This window comes from Equus przewalskii, chromosome 3 (assembly GCF_037783145.1).
Source record: "Equus przewalskii isolate Varuska chromosome 3, EquPr2, whole genome shotgun sequence".
Taxonomy (NCBI): Eukaryota; Metazoa; Chordata; class Mammalia; order Perissodactyla; family Equidae; genus Equus; species Equus przewalskii.
This window is the reverse complement of record NC_091833.1, coordinates 66,366,099-66,380,606: the sequence shown is the minus strand read 5'-3', so window position 1 is coordinate 66,380,606 and position 14,508 is coordinate 66,366,099.

Here is a 14,508-nt window from a genome sequence, read left to right as displayed (position 1 = left end):
TGATTTTCTCCACATCCTCTCCAACATTTGTTATTTTTAGTCTTAGTGATTATAGCCATTTTAACAGGCGTAAGGTGGTATCTTAGTGTAGTTTTGATTTGCTTTTCCCTGATGATTAGTGATGTTGAACATGTTTTCGTGTGTTTATTGACCATCTGTATATCTTCTGTGGAAAAATGTCTGTTCATCTCCTCTGCCCATTTTTTGATTTGGTTGTTTGTTTTTTTTTTATTGTTCAGTTGTGTGAGTTCCTTATGTATTATGGAGATTAACCCCTTGTCAGATATATGATTTGCAAATGTTTTCTCCCAATTGGTGGGTTGTCTCTTTGTTTTGATTCTAGTTTCTTTTGCCTTGCAGAAGCTCTTTAGTCTGATCAACTCCCACTTGTTTATTTTTTCTTTTGTTTCCCTTGTCTGGGAAGACATGGTATTTGTAAAGATCCTTTTTAGTTCGATGTCAAAGAGTGTATTACCTATATTATTTTCCAGGAGTTTTATAGTTTCAGGACATATCTTCAAGTGTTTGATCCATTTTGAGTTTATTTTTGTGTATGGCTTGAGATAGTGGTCTACATTCATTCTATTGCATGTGGCTGTCTAGTTTTCCCAGCACCATTTGTTGAAGAGACTATCTTTTCTCCATTGTATGTTCTTGGCACCTTTGTAGAAGATTAGCTGTCTGTAGATATGTGGTTTTATTTGTGGGCTTTCAGCTCTATTCCATTCATTTGTGTGCCTGCTTTTGTACCAGTACCATGCTGTTTTGATCACTATGGCTTTGTAGTACATTTTGAAGTCAGGGATTGTGATGCCTCCAGCTTTGTTCTTTTTTCTCAGAATTACCTTAGCAATTCAGGGTCTTTGCCCCATATGAATTTTAGGATACTTTGCTCTATTTCTGTGAAGAATGTCATTGCGATTCTGATTGAGATTGCACTGAATCTGTAGATTGCTTTGGGTAGTATGGACATTTTAACTATGTTTATTCTTCCAATCCATGTGCATGGAATCTCTTTCCATCTCTTTATGTCATTATCAGTTTCTTTCAGTAATGTCTTATAGTTTTCGTTGTATAAGCCCTTCACCTCCTTGGTTAAATTTATTCCTAGGTGCTTTATTCTTTTAGTTGTGATTGCAAATGGAATTGTCTTCTTGAGTTCTCTTTCTGTAAGTTCGTTATTGGAGTATGGAAAAGCAACCGCTTTTTCTAAGTTGATTCTGTACCCTGCAACTTTACTGTAGTTGTTAATTATTTCTATTAGTTTTCTGATTTTTTTGGGGGGTTCTCTATATATAACATCATGTCATCTGCAAACAGTGAGAGTTTTACTTCTTCACTCCCTATTTGGATTCCTTTTATTCCTTTTTCTTGCCTAATTGCTCTGACCAAAACCTCCAGTACTATGTCGAATAAGAGTGGTGATAGAGGGCATCCTTGTCTTGTTCCTATTCTCAGAGGGGTGGTGTTCAGTTTTTGCCCATTGAGTATGATGTTGGCTGTGGGTTTGTCATATATGGCCTTTATTATGTTGGGATAATTTCCTTCTATCCCCATTTTGTTAAGAGTTTTTGTCATAAATGGCTGTTGGATCTTGTCAAATGCTTTCTCTGCATCTATTGAGATGATCATGTAGCTTTTATTCCTCAATTTGTTGATGTGATGTATCACATTGATTGATTTGCGGATGTTGAACCACCACTGTGCCCCTGGTATGAATCCCATTTGATCATGATGTATGATCCTTTTGATGTATTGCTGAATTTGGGTTGCCAAAATTTTGTTGAGGATTTTTGCATTTATGTTCATCAGCGATATTGGCCTGTAGTTCTCCTTTTTTGTTTTGTCCTTGTCAGGCTTTGGTATCAGAGTGATTTTGGCATTGTAGAATGTGTAAGGAAGTGTTCCATCTTCCCTAATTTTTTGGAATAGCTTGAGAAGGATAGATATTAAATCCTCTCTGAAAGTTTGGTAGAATTCCCCAGGAAAGCCATCTGGTCCTGGGGTTTTATTCTTTGGGATCATTTTGATTACTGTTTTGATCTCTTTCCTTGTGATTTGTCTATTCAGATTGTCTGTTTCTTCTTGACTCAGCCTTGGGAGGTTGTAAGAGTCTACGAATTTATCCATTTCCTGTAAGTTATCCATTTTGGTGGCATATAGTTTTTCATAGTATTCTCTCATAATCCATTGTATTTCTGTGGAGTCTGTTGTTATTTCTCCACTTTCATTTCTTACTTTGTTTATCTGAGCTTTCTTTCTTCTTTTCTTTGTAATTCTGGCTAGGGGTTTGTCAATTTTATTTATCTTCTGCAAGAACCAGCTCTTTGTTTCATTGATCCTTTCTACTGCCTTTTTGTTCCAATAGCATTTATTTCTGCTCTGATTTTTGTTATTTCTCTCCTTCTGACTTTGGGCTTTGTTTGTTCTTCTTTCTTTAATTCAGTTAGGTGTAATTTGGGGTTGCTTATTTGGGATTTTTCTTGTTTGTTAAGGTGTGCCTGTATTTCAATGAATTTCCCTCTTAATAAAGCTTTTTCATATCTTATTCCAACTTGTGTTGTGAGTTTGTGCTTAAAGTTACAAGATTGTCTTGTTTTTCATGTTTTCCTTCCCTTTATCCTAATGCTATAGTTGAATATTTGCTATCCTATTCTGATTCTGTCTGTTTGTCTCCTTACTCTGTGTTTTCTGACCCCTTTCTCCCTTTTTTTCTTTTTTCATGTATGAGGGCCTTCTTTAGGATTCTTGTAGGGGGTGTCTTGTGGCTACAAAGTCCCTTATCTTTTGTTTGGGAAAGATTTAATTTCTCCCTTATATCTGAAGGATATTTTTGCTCGATAGAATACTATTGGTGAAGATTCTTGTCTTTTAAAGTTTTGAATATGTTCCATTCTCTCCTAGCTTGTAAGGTTTCTGCAAAAAAATCCACTGAAAGCCTGATAGGAGTTCCTTTGTAGGTTATTTTCTTCTGCCTTGCTGCCCTAGTATTCTTTCTTTATCATTCATTTTTGCCTGTTTTACTACTATATGCCTTTCAGTAGGTCTTTTTACATTGATAAATCTAGGAGATGTGGAAGACTTTTCAACACATATTTCCCTCTCTATCTCTAGATTAAGGAAGTTCTCTGCTATTATTTCTTTGAACACTCTTTCTACTCCATATTTCTTCTCTTCACCTTCTTGAATACCTATAATTCTTTTGTTGCATTTCCTCATTCAGTCAGATATTTATTAGAGACTTTCTTCATTACTTTTTAGTCTTAGTTCTCTCTCCTCCTCTGTCTGTAGCATTTCAACCTTTCTATCTTCAGTTTTGCTGATCTGCTCCTCTATGATGTCCACTCGAACATTCAGGGAATCTATATTTTGTGTTCTCTCTTCCATTTGTCTTTCATCTCTAATATTTCTGATTGATTCTTCTTTATAGTTTTAATCTCTTTTGTGCAGTAGCTGCTGAATTCATTGAATTGTTTCTCTACATTATCTTTTACCTCATTGAGTTTTTTGATGATAGCTATTCTGAATTCATTATTGTTTAGCTTACATATTTCTGTGTCTTCAGGACTGAGTTATGGTTGTTTGTCATTTTCTCTCAGGTCTGGAGATTTGATGTACTGTCTGATGTTGGAAGGTCCGATCCTTCTCATTCTGATATTATTTGGTTGCAGTTACCACCTATTGCCACTGGGTGGGGTTTGAGACCAGGTATTCTGAACCTTCTGCTTTCTGCTGAGATCCAGGCAATGGAGCTGGTGGTCAGGCACCAGGCCGGTAGGGGGAGGGGCGTTTTCTCTGGCATGCACTCCAAGATTTCTCCATCAGCTCTTGCTATGTGGTCTCCTGGGGTCTTGGCTTGATGAGGTCACACCCTGGGAAAGCTTTTGCCCCGTTAGAGGGCTTCCTTCTAGGCTGCAAGGGCCCTAGGAAGTCCTTGGTAGTCCCATGGATGCACAGCCCCTCCCCTGCTCCTTCCTTCACATATCCTCCTGCAGCTGCAATAGCAGTCTTTAAGGGAGGGAGAAAAGTTCTCTCTTACCCCATTCCAGCTCCTCTGAGGGGGGCTCCAGCTTCTCTGTCCTCTGTCTTGTGGGTGCATCTCTCTGTGAGCTTTTTGTGTTGTTAGGATGTCTTCTGTTGGAGAATGGATGCCTCTTTTTGTTGTATGTTGGAGGGGAGAGAGTCTCGGGCAAGTTCATTTTGCCATGATGTTGATGTCACCTCTATTTTTAAAATTTTAAAGTTTTTTTTACATTTACTGTACTCTAATCTAAAAGCCATTTTTGTGAGAAGATGTCATGAGAATCTCATTGCTTAGTTGTCTCATTTATAATTGAGTAATCATGTCTGAATGATGCTCAAAGTCCCCCTAATCACACATTGAGCTTTTATTTGTATTTGGGTCTGTTTTGGATTCTAATCTCTTGATTCATCTGTGTATCCATGTCTGCACCATGGCCACAGTGTTTTAATAACCATAGTCTGCTCTAGTGTGCGTTCTTCACTTTCAATCTTTTTCTTATTTTTGTGCATTTAATATTTAATAACAACAGTATAACATTTTTGTGCCTTTTGAAAAATACTTTTAGGATTTTGAAATAAATGCAGTGAGCTCATAGAATTATTTGGAGAGAATAATTTAAATGTTGAGGTTACCCATCCAGGTATATGGTAGTTCTTTCTATTTTTCCATGTCTTTATGTTCTTAAGTAAATCTTTATATTTTTCTTTCAATGTATATTTCACTTTTCTTGTTAGGATTATTGTTTATTTTATTATTTCTGTTGCTATTGTGGTAAATTCTACACTATTTTATGACATTTTCCCCTGACACTTAGGAAATCTATTAATTTTTTAGTATTGATCTTATATTTGGCAATCTTATAGGACTTAACGTATGATAATTTTTCAGTTGTTACATATGATTTTTCTCAGCAGACACCATATTACCCATAATTGATGACAGATTCTCATTCTGTGTTCTAAATTGTATTATTTTTACATATTTTTTTTATTGAATTGGCCAGGACTCCCAGTATAATACTGAATAGTTTAGAATGACAACTAAACATTCTTGCCCAGTTCTTGACTTTCATGATAATCCTTCATTGGGGGGGGGGCGGTGCGTAACAGCAAAAATCAGAATTCGTGTATGTGGTTAAATAGATCAAATAGTATTTATGGGCTTGTATTGAAAAAGAAGTATCCCCTGACTATCAGCCTTATTTAACCATTTCAGTTTTTGTTTCTTCTGATGGTTATCAATCTCTAAATAATACACTTATGTAGCTGTTTCTAGGTTTGTCAAGTTTAAATAATGTATGCGTGTTTAGTTCATTTACCCAATTCTTATAAAACTTTTTGACTCCCTCCAAATCAGCCACATTTTTAATCTCAATTCTGTCTCTGAGGAACTGCAACCACTATCTCTTTTTCTTTAGAGACAGCTTGACTGTCTCTTCATTTTGTAAGATGAGAACATTATTTCTTCTATCCTTCCCTCTACCTCCACTAACCTCCTGCCTCCACCTACCAACTGTGAAATAATGTGGCTGCTTGTACACTGTCAAGGTTGATAACATTTGTATTGTTTTGTAACCATAGTGAAAGCTTCTGTAATTTGTAGGTTGAGTTTTAACACAGTCAATAAGTATCATTTTCTTTACTTTGTATTTGAAACTACCATTTGCTCCAAAGCCAAATAATACTATTTACTTTTTTATGTGTTCCACATCATGACACCCATGCTCCTGAATGGATTATATTCCTAGAGTAAATTTTAATTGAATTTCTTTCTCTTCAGACCCTATCTCCTTCCTTTCCCTCCTTATTCCCCTTTCCCCTCTTGTAATTTTCTTCATCTTGTCCTCACTTTTTTTCAGTTTCTCAATCATCCTATCTTTCACTCATTCTTAACTAACGTCTTCTACCTGGAGCCATGTGTCTTCCTCCTCCTCCTACCTTGACTCAGCACAGCAAATCTATTGTGAATTCACTGTTTAGTGGTTCCAATTTCTTTTGTTCCTTGGTTTAGAGTTTTGTTTTATTGGAGTAAATTCTTCATGTAACTTCCTAAGAAAGTTTAGTAGTTGTTAGTGTTGTTCACTGTATATTCTTCTCTTCTACACATACCACCCACCTTCCAGGCATATGATGGGATTATACTTTTCTGCTGCCTTGAAGTTAACTTCCTTTGTCCATTAAAACTGCCTATTTCCCTAAGTGAGAGTCATCAAATATGTTCCAGATAGTGGCAGTTCTGTCAGCCTGGTTTCTGAGATGAGGATAATTTGACACAGAACTCTCAATAGACTTCCAACGGACATGTAACACGAGAGAGAAATAGACCATTATTATTTTAAGCTAGGAAGATTTTTGGCTTACTGTTGAAGCATAACCTAGCATATCCTGACTGATGTAGGAAGGATATGTGAGTTGATTTGATTCCTAGAACATTTGAAATTGTATTATTTTCTGATGCTTGATAGTTAATTTGGAGAAAGATAAAATTCTAAATTAAAAATAATTTTCCCCCAGAAATAAAGACATTGCTCTAATATCCTCCAGCATTCCTTGTTGCTGATGAGAAGACTGATGGCAGTTCAATTCCCATTTCTTTGCAGGTAATCTTTTTTTTCTCTCTCTTCTCAAATCTTTTAGAATCTTCCATTTATCCTCATTTGAAATTTCACAGTAATGAATATTGTATTCTTCCATTTTGGCTCTTCATTGACCATTTCTTTTTGTGTGTGTGAGGAAGATTGGCCCTAAGCTAACATCTGTTGCCAACCTTCCTCTTTTTGCTTGGGGGAGGTTGTCCCTGAGCTAACATCTGTGCAAATATTCCTCTATTTTGTACATCTGATGCTGCCACAGCATGGCCTGATGAGTAATGTGTAGTCCCCACCCAGGATCTGAACCTGAAAATCCTGGGCTGCTGAAATGGAGCGCATGCACTTAACCACTACATCAGCAGGCTGGCCCTGCCATTTCTTTTTAAAGATCACATATGTGTCTGTACTCTAGAAAACCTTATTGCATTATTTTGCTAATAATTTTCTCTTGAACTTTTCAGTTATTTTTTTCTTCGGTTTATCTTAGTTGGACCCTAGATTAATACTCTCTTTATTTCATTTCTCATTTTCTGTTGCCTTTGTCTTTTATTTCTACATTCTAAGAGATTTCCTTTATGTTATGTTCTAAAATGTCTTGATTTATGTATTTTAATTTCAGCAACTATATTTTTATCTTCTAAGAATGTCTCTTTTAACTAGTTATTCTCAGCTGAAATTGAGAGAAGGGCTTGCAAGTTAGTAGTTTGTTTCTGGAACTGATCCCATTGAAACCGGAGTGTGAGACAACAAAATTGACATAAGGAAGGAGGAAAAACCAGGACCAGGGTGCATTGTCGAGCTCATCACTGCTGTGGATAGTTGGTCTATATCCTGCTAGGACCACCTGAAGGAGTACCTAGGCGAGAATGTATTTACTGGCTTTTGTCTCCTTTGGTCAAGGTTTATATCTGATGCTAACTCCCTGCGCTAACAGATGTTCGTATGGTGAGAGTCAATACAGCTTCTCACAGATGTCCCACACAGTAACATCAGAGAAACTCAGGGGCAGAAAGCACGATTATGCAGTGCAGCTGAAAAGTGATGGTGTCTGGCTATCTCTTCAAGGAAGCTGATTGACAATGCAATGGCTGAAGGAAAGGGTGAGGGAACAGTGAAGATGTGAGGTGGGGCAAAATAAGTGATCAGTATATTCCACCTTTTGCAATGCTCTTATAGCCTGGTACCTTCTAAGTCCAGTCACAGAGTTTTCAGTATAGTGGCCAAATTCAGCCTTTGCAAAGGAGAGTTAGTAAAAACAGTGTTTTGGCCCCACTACTACAACTGGTCCTGGGGGAATAATTAGAATTTATCATCTTCCTTCTATACTAGAAATTCTATATTTTCCTCTCTCTGGACCAGAAATTTGGCTGGTCTAAATTGCTAGTCTCATGGGATGACGTGAGCCTTCATCCCCAAGAAGGCTTACCCTTCTTGGGTCATGGTTGCTACAAGTATACTCTTAGAGTTATCATTAGGCACTGAGTTGCCACCCCTGTGGATTTTAGGCATCCCTCTGCATCTCCTGGGTCTTGGAAAATCCCTTTCGTCTCTGTTGTGTAACCATGATCCTAGCCCCTTATTGTAATCAGAGTCAGTTGTCCCTACTAATAGTAACTATTTTCTTTGCCTACTGTCCCATGACATGAGGAGTCCAAAATGACCACGTGGTAGTCATAGCTTTAAGTTCAGTGGAAACCTTACTGTGAACCCTGATAGAAATGTTTCCACTACTACCCCCAGAAGCAGAACCCAGATGAATGGGGGGATTCAAGATTTTCAGGCTCATTCCCCACCCCAGGTCTCAGAGTCCCATTCTTTTTCTATCTAACTTTGGCACCGGAGCCCTATTGAGGTTGTGTGTTGAGTGTCCTTTGTAGCTCTGTTATCTTTGCAAGTAAATTCTAAACCTGGTTTGCTGCTGCTGCAGAAGAAAAGAGTCTCTTTAAACACCACCAAGGAGAACTTCTGACATTCACAGCATATTTTGATTTGACATTTGTTTAAACTGAGCCTATTTTCTTTTTACAAGACATCTAAAACTGTTAACACAAGCCATTTAATCTGTAGCCTATATAATTACCATTGTCCCCATACCTAAGTCAATACATTACCTTCCCCACGTACCTCACCCTGATTCCTTGCTCCCTTGTGTGTCATATAAATTGTGATTTTACTGAATTCTAGGAGTTATCACTATCACACACATCATGAGCAATGAAATTGTTCTTGCCAGGTAATCAGTGAATTATCCAATTCCAAAGTCTTATCTTGCAGGTCTACCTTTTAGAGCTAGTTCTGGTACAAACTGTCTCGGTTTGTGTTCACCTAAAAAAATAGAACCTGAGATAAGGACCAGATAAGGATCAGTTTATTTTGAGAAATTCTAGGGTACAGGAGTAGGGGACAGGGAAGGGTGAAACAGGAAGAAAGTACAAGTATGTTACTAAATTATTCATCACTGTGAGCAACTGGGACTTAAGCCCACTGGGACCCAGTTAGAAGCTGTGTGGAATATACCCACAAGTGACCACTTGAAGGATGAGAGAGAGCTCCTATTGAACATACTGCTAGATTATGCATGTATGAGTGCTAGATGAGTTTCTTCAGCAGTTCCATGCACTGGCGTCAAAGAAACCCTAGTGCAGAGAGTGAGAGATCTATGCTGTCAGATTATAACTGTAGAAGCTCCTTGCCACAGCAAAAACTAGAGAAAAAAATGGCCTGAAAATGTTTGAGATGGGACATAAGAGGTGTGAAATATACAAGAGCCCTCTCTTTTTTCTCTTGTTTCATTTTTACAGTATGTTATTCTTTATATGATGAAATATTTTTGACTACCTCTGAGGTTACTAATAGAGTTAAATTTTTTATATTTTAAAATTCTTTTTTGTTCACTATGTCTGTTTATTCGGAGGGGGGGTGGTGGTGGTGGTGGTGGTGTGCTTATCGTGTCCTTACTCTGACATTTTGTTATCTTTCCCCAAATATTTGCAGATCTTGGTTGTCTGTTAATATTTAAGAATGAGGCAATAGAACGACTCACTGGGATCTCTTTGTACTTGTGAAGGACTTATTAACTGTCTGGCTTTGACTTTTATGCTGAGTAACTATTACTAGACATTACTTAAGAGGATCCATGGATGTCAGAATGAGAAGAGCTTTACTTGGGTGTGTCGCATCAATTCCAGTTACTTTGTTTTACCCTGGACATTTTATTTCAATTTACTTAAAAAAAGAACTCTAGTTTTTGGGGGGGTCAAGGGAGTAGGTAGGGTTTAGGGACCACAGCATAAGGGTCTAGCTTCAGGCTTTCTATTCTCTCACTAATTTTTTTTCTGAATTGGGATTCAATCCAGGATTATGTGTTATATTTAGTTGTCATATCTCCTTAGTCTCCTTTAATCTTGGATAATCCCTAGGTCTTTTTTTGGTCTTTATTAATTTTGACACTTTTGATGAATTATTGGTCAGTTATTTTGTAGAATGACCCTCAACATAGATTTGCTTGATGTTTCCTTACGATTAAATTCCAATTAGACATTTTTAGTAAGAATACTGCAGAAGTGATGTGCTCTTCTCAGTGCATCATTTTCAGGAAGTGTGTGATATTAATGTATCTCATTAATGATGGTATTAACTTTGATCACTTGGTTAAGATGATGTCTGCTGGTTTCTATACTGTAAAGTTATGATTTTTCCTTTTGAAATTAAATATCTTGTGAGGAGATACTTTGAGACTATGTAAACATCCTGTTTGTCATCATGCTTTTGCCCTCTTGTTTTAGTATCCACTGGTAGAAAATTCTTGCTTGAAAAAAATATTACTGTGGTGTTGGCCTAATGGTGATTTCTATATCCATAATTTCTTTTATAATTATTAATTGGAATTCTACCGTAAGGAAGAACATCCCCTTTCCTCCATTTATTTTTGTTTCTATCAGTATAGATTTATGGTTATTTTATTTATTCTATGGGTTATAATCCATAACTATCAGCATTAATATTCTTGCTCAGATTGTTCCAGATTTAATTCATTAGAATTCCCATCAGTTGCCCCCCCCATATCCTTTTGACATGTTACCATCATTTTGTGTACTTCTTTAATTTCTCATGCCACAAGATGTTTCATGCTCTCTTGTACCTTTCTTGCCCCAGGACTAAAATCAATCATTTGGTCAAGAAGCCACGGTTTCTTTTATTAAGGAGTGGTATTTAGAAACTAAGATCTGGATACTAGGTATGCTCATTGCTACTGGGATGTCATTGCTTCTAGGTCTTCTTAGCAGAGAGAGTTGAGAAATATGTGTATACATAATTTTTATTGGCCACTTGTAATAAAAACATTTGACCATTCTAACAAAAGGCAGAAAAAGGAGAATGCAGTAAGCAAAAGTATGGTAAATCTTAAGTTGTTACAGATAAGTAACAACTTAAGTAACTCAACCCCTTCCCACTTTTGCTCCTTAACTTATCAGATAAGTGCAAACTAATAATTTAATACATTCATTTTCATTTTCTGCAATATTATTTACATTAATTTAAATATGCATTAAACTCACCTGTTAAGAGACAGAGATTCTCAGTTTTTTAATCCAGTTATTTTTGTTTAAAAGAGAAGTAATTAATACAAAGTGACATAGCATTGTTTTATATGTGTATATCTATATATATGTGTGTGTGTGTGTAGCCAATACTAACTAAATGAAAACTGATGTAAAACTTAATATAAAGATAGAAGAAAAGATGCGAAGTATGAAATGTGATAAAGAGAAACATTTCTGTGGATAGAAGTAATTCAGTAAGAATTAACAAATAAGAAAAATTGTGACGTTTTAATATACCTCAGAAACTAATAGATCAAGCAAACAAAAATTAGTATGAAAGTTGATTGTTTTGGCAAAAAAAGTTGAAACTTGATTATTTTGGCAACAAAAGTAATAAGATTCATCTGTTGAATCCTACAGCTCCAAATACAGTATATATATTCTTTTTAAGTGCACATGAAACATTTTATAAAATTGACCTTTGGCAAGGTCATAGATGAAATTTCAACAAATTCTGAAGTATTTCTATGAGACATCTCTGTCTATGGTGCAATAAAATTAAAAAATCATTAATTAAAAGGTTAAGTAAAGGGGAATGCCCTTCCTCTAAACATACACATTTAAGAGTTGCATTCAGTGTCATGGACTGAGGTGATCATAAATGACTCAACCCCTTCCCACTTTTGCTCCAGGCACATATACATCCTGAAGAAAAGACAACATAGAACAACATACACAGCCAAGTATAAAATCAATAAAGGATATCCACCAATTGTTAGCATAAGGAATTTTGTGAGTAGATGCTTATAGAAACTATAAAAAAATCCACACAGTGCAGTGACTTTAGGCTAAAAAAAAGTTAAATTGTCATGGAACTGGTAATCCAGTAGGCTGCAGCAGAGGCATTCAGGTATCATTCTGAAGGGATGCTTTCACAATACAGGACATGCGGAATGTTTACAGAATTCAATGCCTATTGAAGATTAACTCATGCAAACCACACGAGGAAATAACTGACTATTCAGTATAGGATGATTTGTACCCAAGGATTGTAGTTAGAGAAAAAATCAGAATGAGATTTTAAAGTAAGCATGTTTGAAATGTTCACTAGTAGTTAACATAAGAATAAAATGGAGTGAGAATGATGAATGTAGAAAACCATTTAGAAGTTCTAGAAATCAGAAATTCATTGATTATATGAAATATAACTGATTGTATGCATTAAAATGGAACTGAATGGATGAATAAAAGAATGTACAAGATCAGTTGTAGAGAGAATTAGTGAATTTTCTGACTGAGATTTGACTCATAGAGCCCCCAGACCTAAAGGCTTTAGGAATTTCCAGTAAAGTGATTAAAATATGAATATTGTTTACCAATATCTTACATTTGGATCCCTCCTGATTATCTGTTATACTTCTAAAGCTCTATTGTTTCTAATTGTTTTCCTGGCTTTAAACACCCATCCTATGCTCCATGGCAGTATTTGAGATCTGATTTAATGTGTTTACCTCAATTTTTTTGCATGTTATCATGACTCTTGCAACCTGCATGTCCTCATGGTTGATCAACCCAGCTCCAAAGCTTATCTTCTTTGATGTAGGATTTCTGATTAATTTTTCCCAGTTTATCTGACTTTCATTGATCTTGTTTCTTTGCCAGTTACTCTGAGCCACTGTCATCCATGACTCCGAGATTCTAGATTTTTTACCAATGACACCTTTACCCTATGTAACTTCTCTATACCACAGAAGAATCAGTGTAAAAACACCACAGTGGAGAAGGAGTGGGGCAGTACATACAAAAAACCCCTGAATGGACAAAAACCAAAGAGATGGCTAATTAATAATTAGGGATTTGCCAATGAATAAAATACAGTTCCATATATTTTGGATTGGTGAAATTAATCTCCACTGTAGTAGAGGCAGCAAATAACTTGTCACTCTAGTGCTGGTTTGATGGGTGTTTGAGTAGAGTGGCAATGGGTGCAGAGATGAAGGCTAGAAGTGGGCCCAACAGAATAGACTCCCTCTAACCAAGACTGAGTTAGCTGCTACTGAAACGAAGAATCCAGCCTGCTAGTATGTCTGTTCTGATTACACATTTGGAGACCAGAGAAGTGACCACTAGTGGGGCTGCAGATTCAATGGGCCTACTCTAAGATCACCTTTGTCAGGACCTCTATATACCCCCACTTTCAGAAACTTCAGTTTTAAAAGAAATCTATACCTCCATTCATCTGAATTTTACTATGTTGCAGTGCCAAAAGGTACAAAAACCTTTGGGATGCTGACAAATGAGAAATTTAAAATATTTGTCTGCTGTACCAGTTTTCAATCTGCTGTCTCTCAGCTCCAAATTCAGCTTTGTGATAATTGCCTCTAGACCCTATAAACATTTCTGCTTCCCCAGCTGGCTGAATATTAAGCTTCATCAACAGAGGACACTGGAGTGACTCTGCAAGGCAGTAGTGTCAGGGAGACATATCTCTTTAAAGGCCACACTCTTCTTTATTATTATTCTGTAATTTCTGTGATTATTGTTGGCTTTTAAGAACTTAATATATTAAATAATATAATTTAGAATACTAGAGAATATACTTAAAAATATGAGAAGAAAACTGATAGTATACTTGTATTATTTATCTTTTAATAAACATTGAATTCTACATGGGAATTAATTCAGAAAACTTCTAGTTATACAGTTAAGTCCCTGACATAGATGGACTCAGTTTCATGTGTTATTTTCAAGATTAAGTTCATAACCATTTGATTTTTGTATCCAACCTCTGTGGTACTTGCATATTCTTGCCTTTAAGCAGTATATTTGAAACAATTAGCAAAGAGTTTATAAAAATAAAGAAAGTTACATCAATTTTATCATTCTATGTGACTACTGGGAGTTCTTGTGTTTAAGTTTTTTTTGACTACTGAGACATTTGAAAACTTCTACAATCAATCTTGAAGAAACAAATGCGTGAACAGTATTGCAATGTTTGGGATTGAATATATAATGGGATTTTAGGACTCCGCTGAATGTATTTTTATGTTTACATCTTTTCTTAACCATGTGTATATATACATGATTTTTTTCTTATTGAAATATAATTGATATACAATATCCTATTAGTTTCAGGTGTGCATCCTAGTGATTCCATATTTATGTACATTACAGAATGATTGCCGTGATAAGCCTAGTTACCATTTCTTACTATACAAAGTTGTTACAGTATTACTGACTATATTCTGTATACTGTACATTACCATGATTTATTTATTTTATAACTGGAAATTTGTACCCCTTAATCTCCTTCACCTGTTTTGACCATATCCCCCATCTGTTAGCAACCA